Source organism: Triticum dicoccoides, chromosome 4A, assembly GCF_002162155.2.
Source record: "Triticum dicoccoides isolate Atlit2015 ecotype Zavitan chromosome 4A, WEW_v2.0, whole genome shotgun sequence".
In the NCBI taxonomy this organism is placed as follows: Eukaryota; Viridiplantae; Streptophyta; class Magnoliopsida; order Poales; family Poaceae; genus Triticum; species Triticum dicoccoides.
Window position 1 is genome coordinate 112966514 of NC_041386.1, and position 13511 is coordinate 112980024.

Below are 13511 nucleotides of genomic sequence, written 5' to 3' on the forward strand. Positions count from 1 at the left end.
GCAATTCTCAATTTGCTGCTGCTTCCCTTCAATCATAAGAGCATGATCTACCAACTCCTGGTAGTTGTTGAAGGTTGCTACCATCAACTGCATGCTCAACTCATCATTCAGTCCTTCTAGAAACTTCTCCTGCTTAGCTGCATCCGTAGCAACGTCATCTGGGGCATAACATGCTAACTTACTAAAGTCCTCCACATACTGGCCAACTGTCCGTCCTCCTTGGTGCAAGTTGCGAAACTCACGCTTCTTCATGGCCATAGCTCCTACTGAAACATGCGCAATATGAAAAGCCTGCTGAAACTGGTCCCATGTGACAGTGTCGACAGGGAAAGTGGATGTGAAATTCTCCCACCATGATGCTACTGGTCCTTCAAGTTGATGTGCGGCAAACTTCACCTTCTCCGCATTTGTGCATCCTGCTGTGGTCAACTCCCTAGCCGTCTTGTGGAGCCAATCATCTGCTACTATCGGCACGGTGCTACTGGAAAACACCGGCGGATTCAGCCTAAGAAAATGGGCTAAGTGGTCAACTGGTGGTGGTGGTGGTGGTGGGTTGTTGTTGTTGTTGTTGTTCCCCTGATTCTGATTCTGGACTAGCAACTGCATCAATGTGTTCTGCTGCTGGATCAACTGGGTGAGCTCCGGTGGAAAGGCAAATCCGTGGTCATGTCTCGGAGGCATCTGAGGGTTTAGAAAAGATGAGATCTAAGAATAGAGGGGGTCTAAAGAGAAAACACTACCCATATGCACATGAGGCAAAAACAAACAATTCACTTCATTCAATCAAACAAGGGCATACAATCGATCTAACTATCACAAAAGTGCTCGGACTACTATATTTACATGGTGGACTACTACTACTGATGAGGTGGTCTACTAGAAATATTCTTCGGTTGCAGACTCCATGATATCTGCTCCAGCTTCATCACCATAGTCATCATCGCTTCTGTCTGGATCCGAATCGGTGTCGTCGATGATGATGTAGTCTTTCGGGCTAATCTCCTTGGGTTCTTCGTCTTCCTCTACTGGTGTAGGGCCTCCCATAAATATTCCAATCCTCTTGATTAGGTCGTCATTTTTCTCCACCAATACTTCAATTTCTTCTTCATAATCTTCACGTGTAGCCTTGAGTTCTTCCTCCAGTTCCTTGATTCTAGTCTTAGCCTTCTTCAGATCTATCATGTCGGCACAATCTAGTTCTCCTATCGTCGAATGTGCTGGTTTAACTCCTGGATAAAAGCTGCAATTAATCTATCCTTCCTGGTGCTGATCATCTCCCAGTGTTCATCTCGGCGCCCACAAATCTGGTAGATAGTATCTCTGAGGTCATTGTGGTAGACTTCTCCAATGCGTCCCATGGCGATGTGAGCTGCCATGCTCATTCCTAGACTCCAAGTTGGTGCATCAAAAGAAAACTCTATGGGCTCAGTGATTGGCATGAACTGTTGGGGAACGTAGTAATTTCAAAAAAATTCCTACGCACACGCAAGATCATGGTGATGCATTGCAACGAGAGGGGAGAGTGTGATCTACATACCCTTATAGACCGACAGCGAAAGTGTTAGCACAACGCGGTTGATGTAGTCGTACGTCTTCACGGCCCGACCGATCAAGCACCGAAACTACGGCACCTCCGAGTTTTAGCACACGTTTAGCTCGATGACGATCCCCGGACTCCGATCCAGCAAAGTGTCGGGGAAGAGTTCCATCAGCACGACGGCGTGGTGACGATCTTGATGTTCTACCATCGCAGGGCTTCGCCTAAGCACCGCTACAATATTATCGAGGATTATGGTGGAAGGGGGCACCGCACACGGCTAAGAATATGATCACGTGGATCAACTTGTGTCTATGGGGTTCCCCCTGCCTCCGTATATAAAGGATCAAAGAGGGGTGCGGCCGGCCAGGAGGAGGGCGCGCCAGGAGGAGTCCTACTACCACCGGGAGTAGGATTCCCCCCTTTTCCTAGTTGGAATAGGATTCGGGAAGGGGGAAAGAGGAGAGAGAGAAGGAAGGGGGGGCGCCGCCCCCCTCTCCTTGTCCTATTCGGACTAGGGGAGGGGCGCGCGGCCCAGCCCTGGCCACCTCTCCTCTCTTCCACTAAGGCCCACTAAGGCCCATATACCTCCCGGGGGGTTCCGGTAACCTCCCGGTACTCCGGTAAAATCCCGATTTCACCCGGAACACTTCCGATATCCAAATATAGGCTTCCAATATATCAATCTTTATGTCTCAACCATTTCGAGACTCCTCGTCATGTCAGTGATCACATCCGGGACTCCGAACAAACTTTGGTACATCAAAATGCATAAACTCATAATATAACTGTCATCAAAACCTTAAGCGTGCGGACCCTACGGGTTCGAGAACAATGTAGACATGACCGAGACACGTCTCCGGTCAATAACCAATAGCAGAACCTGGATGCTCATATTGGCTCCCACATATTCTACGAAGATCTTTATCGGTTAGACCGCATAACAACATACGTTGTTCCCTTTGTCATCGGTATGTTACTTGCCCGAGATTCGATCGTCGGTATCTCAATACCTAGTTCAATCTCGTTACCGGCAAGTCTCTTTACTCGTTTCGTAATACATCATCTTGCAACTAACTCATTAGTTGTAATGCTTGCAAGGCTTTATGTGATGTGCATTACCGAGAGGGCCCAGAGATACCTCTCCGACAATCGGAGTGACAAATCCTAATCTCTAAATACGCCAACCCAACATGTACCTTTGGAGACACCTGTAGAGCACCTTTATAATCACCCAGTTACGTTGTGACGTTTGGTAGCACACAAAGTGTTCCTCCGGCAAACGGGAGTTGCATAATCTCATAGTCATAAGAACATGTATAAGTCATGAAGAAAGCAATAGCAACATACTAAACGATCGGGTGCTAAGCTAATGGAATGGGTCATGTCAATCAGATCATTCACCTAATGATGTGATCCCGTTAATCAAATAACAACTCTTTGTCCATGGTTAGGAAACATAACCATCTTTGATTAACGAGCTAGTCAAGTAGAGGCATACTAGTGACACTCTGTTTGTCTATGTATTCACACATGTATTATGTTTCCGGTTAATACAATTCTAGCATGAATAATAAACACTTATCATGATATATAAGGAAATAAATAATAACTTTATTATTGCCTCTAGGGCATATTTCCTTCAGTCTCCCACTTGCACTAGAGTCAATAATCTAGATTACACAGTAATGATTCTAACACCCATGGAGCCTTGGTGCTGATCATGTTTTGCTCGTGGAAGAGGCTTAGTCAACGGGTCTGCAACATTCAGATCCATATGTATCTTGCAAATCTCTATGTCTCCCACCTGGACTAGATCCCGGATGGAATTGAAGCGTCTCTTGATGTGCTTGGTTCTCTTGTGAAATCTGGATTCCTTTGCCAAGGCAATTGCACCAGTATTGTCACAAAAGATTTTCATTGGACCCGATGCACTAGGTATGACACCTAGATCGGATATGAACTCCTTCATCCAGACTCCTTCATTTGCTGCTTCCGAAGCAGCTATGTATTCCGCTTCACACGTAGATCCCGCCACGACGCTTTGTTTAGAACTGCACCAACTGACAGCTCCACCGTTTAATGTAAACATGTATCCGGTTTGCGATTTAGAATCGTCCGGATCAGTGTCAAAGCTTGCATCAACGTAACCATTTACGATGAGCTCTTTGTCACCTCCATAAATGAGAAACATATCCTTAGTCCTTTTCAGGTATTTCAGGATGTTCTTGACCGCTGTCCAGTGATCCACTCCTGGATCACTTTGGTACCTCCCTGCTAAACTTATAGCAAGGCACACATCAGGTCTGGTACACAGCATTGCATACATGATAGAGCCTATGGCTGAAGCATAGGGAACATCTTCCATTTTCGCTCTATCTTCTGTAGTGGTCGGGCATTGAGTCTTACTCAACTTCACACCTTGTAACACAGGCAACAACCCTTTCTTTGCTTGATCCATTTTGAACTTCTTCAAAACTTTTTCAAGGTATGTGCTTTGTGAAAGTCCAATTAAGCGTCTTGATCTATCTCTATAGATCTTAATGCCTAATATGTAAGCAACTTCACCGAGGTCTTTCATTGAAAAACTCTTATTCAAGTATCCCTTTATGCTATCCAGAAATTCTATATCATTTCCAATTAGTAATATGTCATCCACATATAATATCAGAAATGCTACAGAGCTCCCACTCACTTTCTTGTAAATACAGGCTTCTCCAAAAGTCTGTATAAAACCAAATGCTTTGATCACACTATCAAATCGTTTATTCCAACTCCGAGAGGCTTGCACCAGTCCATAAATGGATCGCTGGAGCTTGCACACTTTGTTAGCTCCCTTTGGATCGACAAAACCTTCTGGTTGCATCATATACAACTCTTCTTCCAGAAATCCATTCAGGAATGCAATTTTGACATCCATCTGCCAAATTTCATAATCATAAAATGCGGCAATTGCTAACATGATTCGGACAGACTTAAGCATCGCTACGGGTGAGAAGGTCTCATCGTAGTCAATCCCTTGAACTTGCCAAAAACCTTTTGTGAAAGTCGAGCTTTGTAGATAGTAATATTACCGTCAGTGTCACTCTTCTTCTTGAAGATCCATTTATTCTCAATTGCTTGCCGATCATTGGGCAAGTCAACCAAAGTCCATACTTTGTTCTCATACATGGATCCCATCTCAGATTTCATGGCTTCAAGCCATTTTGCGGAATCTGGGCTCACCATCGGTTCTTCATAGTTCGTAGGTTCATCATGATCTAGTAGCATGACTTCCAGAACAGGATTACCGTCCACTCTGGCGCGGATCTCACTCTGGTTGATCTACGAGGTTCAGTAGTATCTTGTTCTGAAGTTTCATGATCATCATCATTAGCTTCCTCATTAACTGGTGTAGGTGTCACAGAAACAGGTTTCTGTGATGTACTACTTTCCAATAAGGGAGTAGGTACAGTTACCTCGTCAAGTTCTACTTTCCTCCCACTCACTTCTTTCGAGAGAAACTCCTTCTCCAAAAAGTTTCCGAATTTAGCAACAAAAGTCTTCCCTTCGGATCTGTGATAGAAGGTGTATCCAATAGTTTCCTTTGGACATCCTATGAAGACACATTTCTCCGATTTGGGTTCGAGCTTATCAGGTTGAAGCTTTTTCACATAAGCATCGCAGCCCCAAACTTTTAGAAATGATAAGTTTGGTTTCTTGCCAAACCACAGTTCATAAGGCATCGTCTCAACGGATTTTGATGGTGCCCTATTTCACGTGAATGCGGCCGTCTCTAGAGCGTATCCCCAAAACGATAGCGGTAAATCAGTAAGAGACATCATAGATCGCACCATATCTAGTAAAGTACGATTACGACGTTCGGACACACCATTACGCTGTGGTGTTCCGGGTGGCGTGAGTTGCGAAACTATTCCACAATTTTTCAAATGTACACCAAACTCGTAACTCAAATATTCTCCTCCACGATCAGATCGTAGGAATTTTATTTTCTTGTTACGATGATTTCCAACTTCACTCTAAAATTCTTTGAACTTTTCAAATGTTTCAGACTTGTGTTTCATTAAGTAGATATAACCATATCTGCTTAAGTCATCTGTGAAGGTGAGAAAATAACAATATCCGCCACGAGCCTCAACATTCATCGGACCACATACATCTGTATGTATGATTTCCAACAAATCTGTTGCTCTCTCCATAGTACCGGAGAATGGTGTTTTTGTCATCTTACACGTAAGGCACGGTTTGCAAGTACCAAGTGATTCATAATCAAGTGGTTCCAAAAGCCCATCAGTATGGAGTTTCTTCATGCGCTTTATACCGATATGACCTAAACGGCAGTGCCACAAATAAGTTGCACTATCATTATCAACTCTGCATCTTTTGGTTTCAACACTATGAATATGTGTGTCACTACTATCGAGATTTAATAAGAATAGACCACTCTTTAAGGGTGCATGACCATAAAAGATATTACTCATGTAAATAGAACAACCATTATTCTCTGATTTAAATGAATAACCGTCTCGCATCAAACAAGATCCAGATATAATGTTCATGCTTAACGCTGGCACCAAATAACAATTATTTAGGTCTAATATTAATCCCAAAGGTAGATGTAGAGGTAGCGTGCCGACTGCGATCACATCGACTTTGGAACCATTTCCCACGCGCATCGTCACCTCGTCCTTAGCCAATCTTTGCTTAATCCGTAGTCCCTGTTTCGAGTTGCAAATATTAGCAAAAGAACCAGTATCAAATACCCAGGTGCTACTACGAGCATTAGTAAGGTACACATCAATAACATGTATATCACATATCCTTTGTTCACCTTGCCATCCTTCTTATCCGCCAAATACTTGGGGCAGTTCTGCTTCTAGTGACCAGTCTGCTTGCAGTAGAAGCACTCAGTTTCAGGCTTAGGTCCAGGTTTGGGTTTCTTCTCTTGAGTAGCAACTTGCTTGCTGTTCTTTTTGAAGTTCCCCTTCTTCTTTCCTTTGCCCTTTTTCTTGAAACTAGTGGTCTTGTTGACCATCAACACTTGATGCTCCTTCTTGATTTCTACCTCTGCAGCTTTCAGCATTGCGAAGAGCTCGGGAATAGTCTTATTCATCCCTTGCATATTATAGTTCATCACGAAGCTCTTGTAGCTTGGTGGCAGTGATTGGAGAATTCTGTCAATGACGCAATCATCTGGAAGATTAACTCCCAATTGAATCAAGTGATTATTATACCCAGACATTTTGAGTATATGCTCACTGACAGAACTGTTTTCCTCCATCTTGCAGCTATAGAACTTATTGGAGACTTCATATCTCTCAATCCGGGCATTTGCTTGAAATATTAAATTCAACTCCTGGAACATCTCATATGCTCCATGACGTTCAAAATGTCGTTGAAGTCCCGATTCTAAGCCGTAAAGCACGGCACACTGAACTATCGAGTAGTCATCAGCTTTGCTCTGCCAGATGTTCATAACATCTGGTGTTTCTCCAGCAGCAGGCCTGGCACCCAGCGGTGCTTCCAGGACGTAATTCTTCTGTGCAACAATGAGGATAATCCTCAAGTTACGGACCCAGTCCGTGTAATTGCTACCATCATCTTTCAACTTTGCTTTCTCAAGGAACGCATTAAAATTCAACGGAACAACAGCACGAGCCATCTATCTACAATCAAGCATAAACAAGCAAGATACTATCAGGTACTAAGTTTCATGATAAATTTAGGTTCAATTAATTTACTTAAAGAACTCCCACTTAGATATACATCCCTCTAATCCTCTAAGTGATTACGTGATCCAAATCAACTAAACCATGTCTGATCATCACGTGAGATGGAGTAGTTTCATTGGTGAACATCACTATGTTGATCATATCTACTATATGATTCACGCTCGACCTTTCGGTCTCCGTGTTCCGAGGCCATATCTGTATATGCTTGGCTCGTCAAGTATTACCTGAGTATTCCGCGTGTGCAACTGTTTTGCACCTGTTGTATTTGAACGTAGAGCCTATCACACCCGATCATCACGTGGTGTCTCAGCACGAAGAACTTTCGCAACGGTGCATACTCAGGGAGAACACTTCTTGATAATTAGTGAGAGATCATCTTATAATTCTACCGTCAATCAAAGCAAGATAAGATGCATAAAAGATAAACATCACATGCAATCAATATAAGTGATATGATATGGCCATCATCATCTTGTGCTTGTGATCTCCATCTTCAAAGCACCGTCGTGATCACCATCGTCACCGGCGCGACACCTTGATCTCCATCGTAGCATAATTGTCGTCTCGCCAATCTTATGCTTCCACGACTATCGCTGCCGCTTAGTGATAAAGTAAAGCATTACAGCGTGATTGCATTGCATACAATAAAGCGACAACCATATGGCTCCTGCCAGTTGCCGATAACTCGGTTACAAAACATGATCATCTCATACAATAAAATTCAGCATCATGTCTTGACCATATCACATCACAACATGCCCTGCAAAAACAAGTTAGACGTCCTCTACTTTGTTGTTGCAAGTTTTATGTGGCTGCTACGGGCTTAAGCAAGAACCAATCTTACCTACGCATCAAAACCACAAGATAGTTTGTCAAGTTGGTGCTGTTTTAACCTTCGCAAGGACCGGGCGTAGCCACACTCGGTTCAACTAAAGTTGGAGAAACTGTCACCCGCAAGCCACCTATGTGCAAAGCACGTCGGGAGAACCAGTCTCGCGTAAGCGTACGCGTAATGTCGGTCCGGGCTGCTTCGTCCAACTATACCGCCGAACCAAAGTATGACATGCTGGTAAGCAGTATGACTTATATCGCCCACAACTCACTTGTGTTCTACTCGTGCATATAACATCAACATATAAAACCTAGGCTCGGAAGCCACTGTTGGGGAACGTAGTAATTTCAAAAAAATTCCTACGCACACGCAAGATCATGGTGATGCATAGCAACGAGAGGGGAGAGTGTGATCTACGTACCCTTGTAGACCGTCAGCGGAAGCGTTAGCACAACGCGGTTGATGTAGTCGTACGTCTTCACGGCCCGACCGATCAAGCACCAAAACTACGACACCTCCGAGTTTTAGCACACGTTCAGCTCGATGACGATCCCCGGACTCCGATCCAGCAAAGTGTCGGGGAAGAGTTCCGTCAGCACGACGGCGTGGTGACGATCTTGATGTTCTACCGTCGCAGGGCTTCGCCTAAGCACGGCTACAATATTATCGAGGATTATGGTGGAAGGGGGCACCACACACGGCTAAGAATATGATCACGTGGATCAACTTGTGTCTATGGGGTGCCCCCTGCCTCCGTATATAAAGGATCAAAGGGGGGTGCGGCCGGCCAGGAGGAGGGCGCGCCAGGAGGAGTCCTACTCCCATCAGGAGTAGGATTCCCCCCTTTTCCTAGTTGGAATAGGATTCAGGAAGGGGGAAAGAGGAGAGAGAGAAGGAAGGGGGCGCCGCCCCCCTCTCCTTGTCCTATTCGGACTAGGGGGGAGGGGCGCGTGGCCCAGCCCTAGCCACCTCTCCTCTCTTCCACTAAGGCCCACTAAGGCCCATATACCTCCCGGGGGTTTCGGTAACCTCCCGGTACTCCAGTAAAATCCCGATTTCACCCAGAACACTTCCGCTATCCAAATATAGGCTTCCAATATATCAATCTTTATGTCTCGACCATTTCGAGACTCCTCGTCATGTCCGTGATCACATCCGGGAGTCCGAACAAACTTCGGTACATCAAAATGCATAAACTCATAATATAACTGTCATCAAAACCTTAAGCGTGCGGACCCTACGGGTTCGAGAACAATGTAGACATGACCGAGACACGTCTCCGGTCAATAACCAATAGCGGAACCTGGATGCTCATATTGGCTCCCACATATTCTATGAAGATCTTTATCGGTCAGACCACATAACAACATACGTTGTTCCCTTTGTCATCGGTATGTTACTTGCCCGAGATTCGATCGTCGGTATCTCAATACCTAGTTCAATCTCGTTACCGGCAAGTCTCTTTACTCGTTTCATAATACATCATCTTGCAACTAACTCATTAGTTGTAATGCTTGCAAGGCTTTATGTGATGTGCATTACCGAGAGGGCCCAGAGATACCTCTCCGACAATCGGAGTGACAAATCCTAATCTCGAAATACGCCAACCCAACATGTACCTTTGGAGACACCTGTAGAGCACCTTTATAATCACCCAGTTACGTTGTGACGTTTGGTAGCACACAAAGTGTTCCTCCGGCAAACGGGAGTTGCATAATCTCATAGTCGTAGGAACATGTATAAGTCATGAAGAAAGCAATAGCAACATACTAAACGATCGGGTGCTAAGCTAATGGAATGGGTCATGTCAATCAGATCATTCACCTAATGATGTGATCCCGTTAATCAAATAACAACTCTTTGTCCATGGTTAGGAAACATAACCATCTTTGATTAACGAGCTAGTCAAGTAGAGGCATACTAGTGACACTCTGTTTGTCTATGTATTCACACATGTATTATGTTTCCGGATAATACAATTCTAGCATGAATAATAAACATTTATCATCATATATAAGGAAATAAATAATAACTTTATTATTGCCTCTAGGGCATATTTCCTTCATGAATATCCTTCCTGGAACTTGAACTTGAATCATCCAGCGCTCTTCTTCAGGTAAAGTGGCGTTGTAGGTTCCGGTGAAGCTTGGTATTCCTATGTTCAGGTATCTAGTGACTTCCTTCAAGTGGCGTCCAAAGGGTGTATCTTCATCTGGTTGCGTGAACTTGTTCCTTGCATCCGCCATCCTAAAGAGTAGAAAAGATGAGAGGTCAGAGGAGAAGAGAGTGAATAGTGATCTAGGTCTTTAGCTTAGTGGTCGTGTCCTACAGTCAGCGTGTGCTCTGAAACCATCTCTGTAGCGACCAGACCTCAAACAGTCTGATCTATGTGCTCTGGTGTCATCCCTGGATCAGTAATGCTGACACCACACAGTACTCGGAGGATTTATAACAGAGTAGCAATCACACACTTATTACATCGAGTGTCTCAAACGAGAACTTATTACAATAAATATGGCTTAAGGCCATCTAATAACGATAACAGCGGAAGGCTTGGAAGATAAGTGAGTCCATCAACTCCAACGGCATCACTGAGTATAGAACCACGACCTAAAGACTCCTTAATCATCATCTGAAAAGTCTACAACATTAACGTTGCAGCCCGAAACGGGTCAGCACATGGAATATGCTGGCAATGTAACACATAGAGAGTAATGGAATGAAACAACTATACTGTATGCATATTTGGCTGGTGGAAAGCTCTATGGTTACAGTTTTGTGTAAATCCAATTTTTCCCTAATTCAAAGGAATAAATTTAATTACTATCACGGTAGTTGTTAAAAATTGAGAATGGTTGACAACATTCTCAATCCCAATTAAGCATCATCATTAAACAAAACCCAACAAAATTAATTTAGAGTAACATGTTGAGATTCACATGATAATCCAAGTACTAGATACTCAAGATGTCCATAACCAGGGACACGGCTAACCATGATTAGTTTATTACACTCTGCAGAGGTTTGCGCACTTTTCCCCACAAGACCCAATCGCCTCCGTTTGGTTTCTCGCACTACAAGGTGTTTGAGAAGACGGATGACCGAGACATAGTCTTTCAGAAGCGCTAGCACCTTACGATCGGGTAGACCGTACCACCTACATCCCCTACATCTGCTAGTCTACAACTATAAGAGTTCGCACGACTTAGTCAACTATGCTAGAGCCCATAATAGCTTGTGGCTACACACGGAAGTTTCTAGTATGAATAGTCTCATGATCCCTTTGAGCCTGGGTGGCGGTCCGAAAGAAAACAGGCAAGTCCTGGAATACCCTGGTGCCTCAATCCACCCAGATGTGTGTTTAAGTTGCCACTTTAGGTAAACCATTAATTAACAAAACTCACATCTGTCATGGATATCACTCACCCAATCCACGTCTACTAGCATAGCATGGCAAGATAAGCAAACGCAGAAGTAACTCCCAAAGGTTTGATAATAAACAGGTAATAGGTACTACCTCAACTACTTCCCATCCCACAATTTAATTAGAATCCTAATCATGCAATGTGTGAGGATTTGATCTAATGCAATAAAACTGGGTAGTAGAAAAGGTATGATCAAAGTGTTACTTGCCTTGCTGATGATCCGCGAAACCTCGAGATTCGAAGTAACAAGCGGCACTCCGGGTATTCTATCGCAGACAAACAAACAAGCATACAATAAGTACTCGGCTAATGCACAGGTAAAACTCAAATAAGAGATCTAACCAGAAGGCTCAACTTAAGAACTCTGGTTGGCAAAAAGAATCAAATCGAACGAAACAACGAAAGTCAAACGGTGAAAGAAAACAACTTCGTTCTACAAATCTGGATCTAGGGCAATTTTTACAGTAGCAAAATCTTGTTTAAGTTGGTTAAACGGATAGAGGGTTTCGAGACGAAACTCCAGGCGCTTGAATCGCCTGATTCTGATAAACGAGCGAAAAGATATACTAAAACGAAAATCGGATCAGGAATCGCGATCAGAAAAATCGTTGATTTAATCCGAGAAAAAGAAAAAACGACGAACGTTCGCTAGAACGAACGAACGGACGAACGCTTGCTATTTAAATAAACCGGGAAAACCGATCTATTTAAAAAAACCGAATCTAAAAAAACCGACGGAAAAACCGAACGGTGTTTCGAAAAAAAATAAAAAAAACCGGCGCGGAAATCGAGGCGGCGGCGGACCTCGGGCGGCGTGCGGCGGTGGGGCGGCGCGGCGCGGCGGCGGCGGCTTGGGGCTGGCTAGGGTTTCGGCTGGGCCTCCCCCGGCTATATATAGCCTAACGGGCCGGGAGTCCTAGTCGGACACGGCCCTAGGTCGGTGCACGTTTTTTGTACGCGCAGAAGAAAAATAAAAAGAAATACTAAACGGACTCCAAAAATTGCGAAATAAACTTTCACGGGCTTCTAAAATCAAGCCTCACAAGGTGAACATTTAGTTGGGGCCTAAATGCAATTTTGAAAAACGCACATTTTTCCTAAATTCAAATAAAACACCGAAAAACTCCGAAATAAAATCTTATTTGATTTTATTATTAAATCCTCAATATTTCTTTATTTTGGGATAGTCATTTTATTCCCTCTCTCATATTTTTGTAATAGAAATAATTGATGATAAAATAATTAAAATCAAATGATCCTATTCTCAAAATTTGAGAAAACTCAAATATGAAAATAACGAAATCCCCAACTCTCTCCATGGGTCATTGAGTTGCGTAGAATTGCTAGGATCAACCAAAATGCAAAAAAATAAAATATGATATTCAATGATGATCTAATGTATAACATTCCAAATTGAAAATTTGGGATGTTACAGTTGTGTACCTGAGCATGAACAGGAACAGATCCTACGCAAGTGTCACTCCGAGTCTTACGGAGGACACCACACTGGAGATAGAACTGCACATAAAGTATTGCAATCTGGTTTTTATTGGCCTACTCTCTTCAAGGATGCCCGTAAGTTTGTCTTGTCTTGTGATGAATGTCAAAGAATTGGTAATATTAGCAGACGTCAAGAAATGCATATGAATTATTCACTTGTTATTGAACCGTTTGATGTTTGGGGCTTTGATTATATGGGACCTTTTCCTGCCTCTAATGGATACACACATATTTTAGTTGTTGTTGATTACGTTACTAAGTGGGTGGAAGCTATTCCAACTAGTAGTGCTAATCATAACACTTCTATTAAAATGCTTAAAGAAGTTATTTTTCTGAGGTTTGGAGTCCCTAGATATTTAATGACTGATGGTGGTTCACACTTTATTCATGGTGCTTTCTGTAAAATGCTTGCTAAATATGATGTTAATCATAGAATTGCATCTCCTTATCACCCATAGTCTAGTGGTCAAGTAGAGTTGAGCAAT